Source organism: Homarus americanus, unplaced genomic scaffold (genome assembly GCF_018991925.1).
Source record: "Homarus americanus isolate GMGI-L3 unplaced genomic scaffold, GMGI_Hamer_2.0 scaffold20930, whole genome shotgun sequence".
NCBI classification, from domain to species: domain Eukaryota; kingdom Metazoa; phylum Arthropoda; class Malacostraca; order Decapoda; family Nephropidae; genus Homarus; species Homarus americanus.
The window spans coordinates 4,362,781-4,371,252 of record NW_024748502.1 but is presented as its reverse complement, the minus strand read 5'-3'; positions in this window follow the sequence as shown (position 1 = coordinate 4,371,252).

Sequence of the window (8,472 nt, the reverse complement as noted above, 5' to 3'; positions counted from 1 at the left end):
CCATACAAGATAAGTTGGATAACACACTTCTCACATGCCGGCAGTACCGTCGCACCACCGACTTAAACGTGAATATAAACATGCACATAAAAGTGTTTGAGTTGATAGACACACAGAATACAGAATTTGTTTAACCACTTTTTGAGATTCTTCTGAGATATCTGATACTTCTAAGTTACAATGCAGATAAATTCTCTGGGTATGCAGCAAACTACATTTGAGCACGCTATTCAGAAGAATGACTCTTAAAGTTGACAGATCGACACTGAGCCACTACGTGACCACTGCGACACGTCTACCTTAATAGTGAAGCCTCAGACGGTCGTCGTGACAAACCAAAGACGGCGATGCATCGAGTGACTGCACCATTAGCAGAGACACGATATTCGTCCTCACAGAGTCTAGCCTGAAACGCTGACTAACCTCAATTATGCTGGAACAGCGCCCAGTGATGTCTTACGCCTCCCACTCAACTGGATTGTATTTGGGATAAATTGAAACTATTTAAATGATAAAAGCGATTCTCAGAGCAATGCTTACTGGACTCAATTGGCAAATAACTTTTTGGCTAACACTAAATTTTCAATTTCCTTGGCTAGACGAATTATCGAAACAAGAAAACACAGCACAGCACATAATGTGAATTTAAGAAGGCATATCTTTTACTAGGAATGGAAAAGAAAGGCTATAATTACTAAAATAAAGTGTGATGTAAATTCATATTAAAAAATGAAAGACATTTTGGTTCAGGTCGAAAAAACTGCTTTACATTGGTTTTGTGTAATGATAAATATTTTTAACTGTTTTCTCATGACAATATAAACTGATTCGGAGAATCAGGATTTTAGTAATACGAGAGAGGAAATTTTCGAAAGATTTCTCAAATTAAGCGATAATTTTGTTCACCTACTGTCAGGAGCCAGCAGCCAACCCACTTGAACACTATCTCCTCGACTGCGAAGTCACACAAAGCCTCCGAAACAGAACTCAAATCTCCCAAGAAGCACACACAACACCAGCGGCCACTCTAACCCGAAAGGCCCAAACAAACCACATTCACCACCTTCTCCGCGTCATCACACGATACCCACCACCCAGATAGCTTAGAAAGTATCCTCTCCCAGCAAGTGCGGACCCCAGTTCGGGGGGCGCGCCACTCCGAAACTGACCACGTCCAAGAGTGGGGGTTGGTGGTAAGCGTCCACTGATCGGGGGTCCGCTCACACTTGCAACCTGCAGTATCCTTCCAAATCTGCAGGTAGGACAACCTCCAATCCCAATCCGGTCTGGCTGCTCCAGGAGCTCCAGCCGGAACCACCAAACGGGCCGCCTATAGGCAAAGGCCCGTGTCGGACTACGGTTCGACAATCTCAACAACAACAACAACCGTGAGCCAGCCTTCGCCGTGATAGGACCTCTCTCCACACTATTCACCACCAAAGCCAACCAGCCTTTGTCTCAAACTGTTGACAACCAGAACGTAAATGACACCTCACTAACCATCACTTGACGCCACTCACCATCACTTAAGCACTTGGGAAGCTTGTTCCAGACAACGCCCTTTCTATGTCGCACGCACTGATCAGAGGCCGGATTGGGTGCTCTGTAACGGCCTCCTGCAGCGGATTTGCGCCGCGATCCCAGTAGTGTTACTTGCAATAGTGGCTGTTCCTCCTTTGCTCTTCATTTTTTTTTCGCTCTGGCCTGGGGACCTGCACCCTAGAGGTGTATTCGTCCTTGGATCCCACCTGTAACTGTTCACCTCCCTCCCAGAAGTTTGTGAACACGAAAAGGGGTGGGAAAAGAATCTATCCTCCTGAATCCTATACTCCCTGATTAGGTACACTAGCTCACATCTTTAAGTGAGCATTCACTAACATTAGGAAAGTAGGCTACCCTGACGGGGCTTCCGGGAGAGAGTCGTGGGAACATACGACCACTCGACCAACAAGTGGTGGTGGGGGGGGGTATTTTTTACCAGTGAATTTACAGAGTATATCAATCCTAGATGGAGCTACGAATCAATTTTAAAGTGATGACATTGTCTGGACTTTGTTTTGAGATTGCATTGGGACATTATTATCATCATTTATATTAATTAATGGGTAAAATTTTACTTTAATTACCATAAGTATTTGGATGTTTAGATTCGAAAAAGGCTATATTGGGTAAATTTTAAGTTTTGGTCATCCTGTACTTAGACATGCAGACTATGTTTTTTCTCTGATGGTTTGCGATGTGTTATGAACGATTTTGACCTTCATTTCTATCGGAAATCACTAGTTATGAGTAACTAACCCCCCCCCCCATCACCGGTGAATGTTAAGCTAACCTTATAACATATTAACTCATCATTACCTCACCTAACCTACCATATGACCTGTATTTTCTTAAACGATCGAAGATGTTTTGCGACAGAAATCTCGTTGAGAAAAGCTGTCTTATTGTTTAAAGTACTTTATCCCGTAGTTAGAATCTAAAGGTTCCCCGGATGACCAAAACCAAAATAATACCAATATTGTTTGGAATGTTTATACAATACTTTGAAATTTGAGGAGGGGCAGCTAATACCCATTAGATTAGTTAATGTGCTTAGCAATATGTATATATTCAATATTACATTACTGTGTTGCACAGTAAAGAACAATTAATTATCTAATAATATTTATTTACAGAGCCTTTCAGCCGAGAAGGTTGGACAACTACTTCCAGGGTTCATCAAGGCAGATGGAAGAAATTTACCAAAAGTAGATGTCTTTATGATTGTGGAGTATTATCAAGAACTCCGCCATCCAGCTTTGAAGCACGTTAAATTACATCTGTCATCTGATCATCTCAAGCCCATCCCCTGGCCATGGTCGTCCCTAGTCCTTCCACAACATTAAATACAGACCTCAGTGACTAAAACTTACATTTTCCAGATATGAAATAGAGAACAGTGATGAAAACTTTCATGATGGCGATATCGGTCTTTTGCATCATTTTGGTACCAGCAAGTAAATACACACGATGATACTTGAGCGGTTATTTATTTTAACCTAAAAATAAGGTATGCCTGTATATATCAAAATTGTATATGGCCATAAGTCCTGTATTTCTGCTGGTAGCAACACATACACCACAGCTGGCTGCCTCCAGGCACCTCGGCTGCTCGAGCCAACATGTGACGTCACAACCAATCACAGAGCTTTTCGCAGTCACGTAATTTCTGTAGCTACTTTTACCCTTATTTTTTTACACTTTTTGGCCCAATATATTTAAAAAATTATATCATTACCATAGTGAATTTAAGCGTTTTCTTTACCCATTGACCTGACATCTTACGAAACAAATTCCGACCGACAACTCGTCCATTCTGAGCGATTATTATTATTATTTTTTTTTTTTATGGGGATTAGCCCACCCGGGCACAGGTCACTGACCCATATCAGGGCCTGGGAGGCGAAAAAAATAATAGTAAAAAAAAAAAAAAAAAAAAAAAAAATAATAATAATAATAATAATAATAATAATAATAATAATAACCATAAATAAATACAAAAGCGAAAAAATAAATCAAGAGTGAGAAATGATATACATTATGTATGTTGTGTTGTCCAAGTAAGAGAAACAATTGAGACCCTGCAATTGTTTGTAAATGAGGCAAAAAGTCAGATGAGCAACCTGGGACTTGGTCACAATTTTCGTGATGCCATATGGCAGCAGGGTCTACTATTAGACAGCACATTATGCTTCCAATATCTTCCCAGGCGGTAGTACCTCCCTGATTGGTAGTCTATCAGAGATCTTATATATCCTAGGCACAGTAGCTAAAAAATCATCTGTGCATACTCTGTGTGAAACAATATGAGACCACAGACGATAGGTATTGGGATATGCGTGTTGTCTCCTTATACTATGTGTTAGAAATCAATTAATCGTTTATTTTATTCCTATATGCCAACTCACCGCCTGTGATGCATACTGAATGGCGGTGGGTGTAGACACACATACCAACCCTCCCGAGACATCACTAGTTGTACTATAATTCCGGAAGTCATCGGACCTATACTGTCAGATACTTTTTTTAGCTACAGTACCTTGTTTTGACAATTCTAATATTATCGCCATAATGTGGGCTGTGCCCCGCTACACCTCTAAGATGTTTCAGAATGTCAGTACATTGGTACCTATTGTATTGCAGCTAAGGTACAAGGAATGGAGACACCAAGATATTTAAAAGAAGAGACAGTCAATTGTGCTGTTACCTATCTTGAATTTGGCGGGGCAGCGTTTGCGGTTACCACCTTGTTTGTTGAACACCTTAGTTTTTTTGTTTTTTCAGGGAGAGATTAAGACCAAGGTTTTCATAGTCTGCGTGTACATGCGTCAAGGTGGTTTGCATTTTACGGTGAGTTTTAGGATGTACAAGAATATCATCAGCTTAGCTGATTGTGATTTTGCTGGAGTTTTCCGGAATTGAACTTAATAATACATTCATAAGAACACTGAACAAATAGGGACTAAATACTCCACCATGGGAGATGCCAAGTTGCATATCTCTAACTTCACTGTCGTAACACTGAAACAGCAGCCCTTTTATTAGCGAGGTAACCACTTATCCAGTGTAACAGCCGACCTCCTATATCCGTTTTGGCTAGTTCGTACAATATGAGTTGCCTATTGGTAATATCAAATGCAGCTTTTAGGTCAAGAAATATGGTGTATATGCATCTTTCATCACCATGTGCAGTTAAAACTGTGGTGATGCAATTATGTACACCTTTACCATGGGTGAAGCCATTTATGTTATGGGACATGTGTTCTCCGATTCTATATAAGAGTCTGCCAAGTGCTATCCTCTAGTTAGTAATATGGGATGAAAAGCATCTGGCTGTCCTGGTTCCGGTAGTGGTGCAGCAATACTGCTGGTCCATGATGTGGGTAGTTGGCTTTCGGCATGACTAATATTGTACAATGCCAATAATGAATTGCCCGGCACACGCCTTTGTAGTCTAACGATATTGTAGCTGACTTTTTCCTTTCCAGGGACAATAGACCTACCTCTGGCGAAGGCGGTGTCATGCTCCCACTCAGTATATGGAACATCACACTCATCGTGCTGTTTTTCCAGCATAAAGTTAATGAGATTACTTCTCTCTTGAAACCTCGCATCAAGGAGTTCTCGAGTCCTAGTTGGTAACTAGTCATAGCAAGAGACATGAGCCCACGTTGTTATTAGCTCATTCGGGTTTTGCAGGGGGTTTGGATGGAAGACGTGTCTACTTTGTTTACCTCTGGTTGTGCTATAATTTTCCAAGCTTTGCTGAGGGGAGTGTGCTGGTTCAGGCAGTTGACACATGTTTCCAGCGCATTTTGTTTGAGTTCGTTTAGACGTTCCATGATGGCAGCAAAAGACGATTGATACAATTTTACTATTTGAGGTGTTCTAACTTGTTTGTAAAGCCCTTATCCACCCTCCTGACTGTAGCCCTAACTTTTTTTTTTTTTTTTTTAGTTTGGGGTTATCACTACTGTTGTTTGTCCTTATGATGCTGACCATGTTTTCTCCATTTTTGTGTGGGGCCATTGATTGATACGTTTATTGAGATACAAAAAACATTAATACATCTCAAAGGGATGTAGTGACATAAGTCATCCCCACCCCAGTCCAGAAATGTCCCTCTCAGGACTCACATAAATCCCTAATATTTCATATAATCAGTTATATACTGTACATACATAGTAATATTCTAGATGCAAAATTTCTATATTTCTTTAATATATCATCTATTTTCCTAATTTTAAACATCCACTCTATTTGCATGGGGACATTATTTATATGGGCATTTCTATATACATTAAGCAATGGGCATTCCAGTATATAATGTGGCAGGGTATGGGATCTGGATGTTCTACAAACTCTACATTCTTTATCCTGTTCACTTCTCTCAACTCCAAGTTCCCAATAATATTTATATCCTAATCTTAACCTCATATACACTGAATCTTTCCACCTACTCCTATCTTTCCCATATGTAAATTTTGTGTTCATGAGAACATGATGGTAATGTTTCATTGTTTCACGTTTCTCGTATATTTCATTCCTTTTGAAATTATCTTCTATTGATTGTATTTTCCGTAATTTGCTCCTTAATTGTTTCAAAGTTTTAGTACATATTATGTTGATCTCGGCCTTTTCCGTAGCTCTTTTTGCTATTATATCTACTGCTTCATTAAGACCAATGCCTACATGTGAAGGGACCCATACAAATTGAACATTATGGCCATTTTTCCTTATTGTATTTACTAATTTTCTACATAAACCAATAATGTGTTCAAAGACTGGACTCCCACTGTTCAAAGAATCCAAAGCTGCCCTACTATCAACAAAAAAATATGCATCTTTATACATATTTACAACATTTTCCAATCCTATTAACATTGCATATAACTCAGCTTGTGTTGATGATATAAAACTGCTCAACCGAAGTCCAATTTTGATGTCATCATTTCCTTGTTCTGTGTACTGTCTTATAAGGATCCCACACCCTGCCCTGCCACTTGACATAACTGAACCGTCACAATATACATGCAATGTGTTTATTTTAGGCAAATTACTAATCTTATTCCCATATAAAGCCCTTAACTGTCCTGGTTCATGTAATGATTTCTTCATTGTGAGAGGCACTATGTCTAACTCTACTTCTCGTTCTTCCCAGGTGTGGATTCTTACAACTCTTCTGAACAGCTGCACACCAGTCTGCCAGATTACATTTTTTAATAATATTTACTAATCCATTCATATATCCTCTCTTGCCTTGCCTGCAGAAGGTCCTTTTATCTTTTAAACCATCATTTATATCTTGTACAAATTTACCCCCACTGTTCCCTCTCATTAATCGAACTGCTGCAACTGTATTAATTTCATTGACCCTCTGTGAAATGCTCTGTAACCCTAGTTCCATTTTCATTATCTCAATCATTGCATTCTTTTGACACCCTAAAATTATTCTCATTGCTTCATTTTGCATGATCTCAAGCTTCCGTAGCCTTCCTTCACCAGTACAAGAGAGGACAGGTGCTGCATAGTCTATAAGTGATCTGATGGTAGAAATATACATCATTCTCAGTATGGGTACCCCAGCACCTTTACCACAACATGCTAGAGCCTTCAAGGGCTGTAATCTTGCTCTACATTGAGTGAGGACATGATATATTTCTGCCTCAACAATTTTTCCATTTAGAAAAACGGATTCAGTTCCTCTTCCTTTACATTCACACTTAGTTTTTTCTTCATTGATAACTAAGCCCATCTTTTGAGAAAGAACACTAAAATTATTTAATACAATCTGCAAATTTTTTACAGAGTTTCCTTGAAATAAGATGCCATCTGCATAAATGATGGTTACAACTCCTTTGGGATATTTGTGTGAGGCTATCTTGTTCATTAACACATTAAATAACATTGGACTCAATACTCCCCCTTGGGGAGTGCCTGGTTCAAGTGCTCTTTCCTCAGACAAGCTTCCCTGATACCATACACAGATTCTCCTTCCATGCAAGTAGTCACCTATCCAGTGTAACAACTTTCCTGATACCCCTAGAGCAGCCAGTTCATTCATAACTACTTCACTGTGAGCTTTATCAAATGCTCCTTGTAAATCCACAAAAACTCTACATCTGACTGCATCATTTGATAAACATGTTATAACACAGTCTGAAGTACATTTCTCTTCCAAAAAACCAAATAAATTACAAGATAGATTTTCCCCCACAATATATACAAGCCTATTTAATAATACTCTCTCCATCATCTTGGAAAAACAAGATGTTAAAGACACTAGCCTCTATCCACCAGTTGCCTTAGGGACAGGAATAACTATAGCTTTATTCCATTCTGTTGGTTATCTACCCTCTGTATAGCTCATGTTGAATAAATCTAATAATGGACTGTTTTCCATACCAACTAAGCAGTTCAAAATTTCATAAGTCACACCATCTTCTCCTGGTGCTGTAGATTTTCCTTTTTTAACAGCATTTAATAACTCATTTTGAGTAATATCTACACATGTTACATCACAAATATTTAGAGCTGATGAAATAAATCTTCTTCTTTCATTTTGCCACTCATCTAATGCGTCTATTGTCCTGTTAGGCAGGGAGGCAATACTAACTGCTTTAGCCCACTTGTCAACGAGTTTATTAGCTTCTTCCTCTGGATGAGGATGACTAATAAAATTACTCCATTTTCCTCTAATTTTGTTTATATGCTGCCATATTTCTTTGAGATTTTTACTCTCCCCAATGTGCTGTACAATGTCTTGCCAATATTTCTCCCTTGCCTCCTTCCTAGCCTGCCCACATATTTTGGCTATATCCATGAAGATTTCCCTATCTTCTACTCTTCTACCATTCTTTACCTAATCTTTATGTGCTGCCCTTAACATTTGTGTCCATCCCTTCAACATTTTGTCTTTGGTATAGCAGTGTT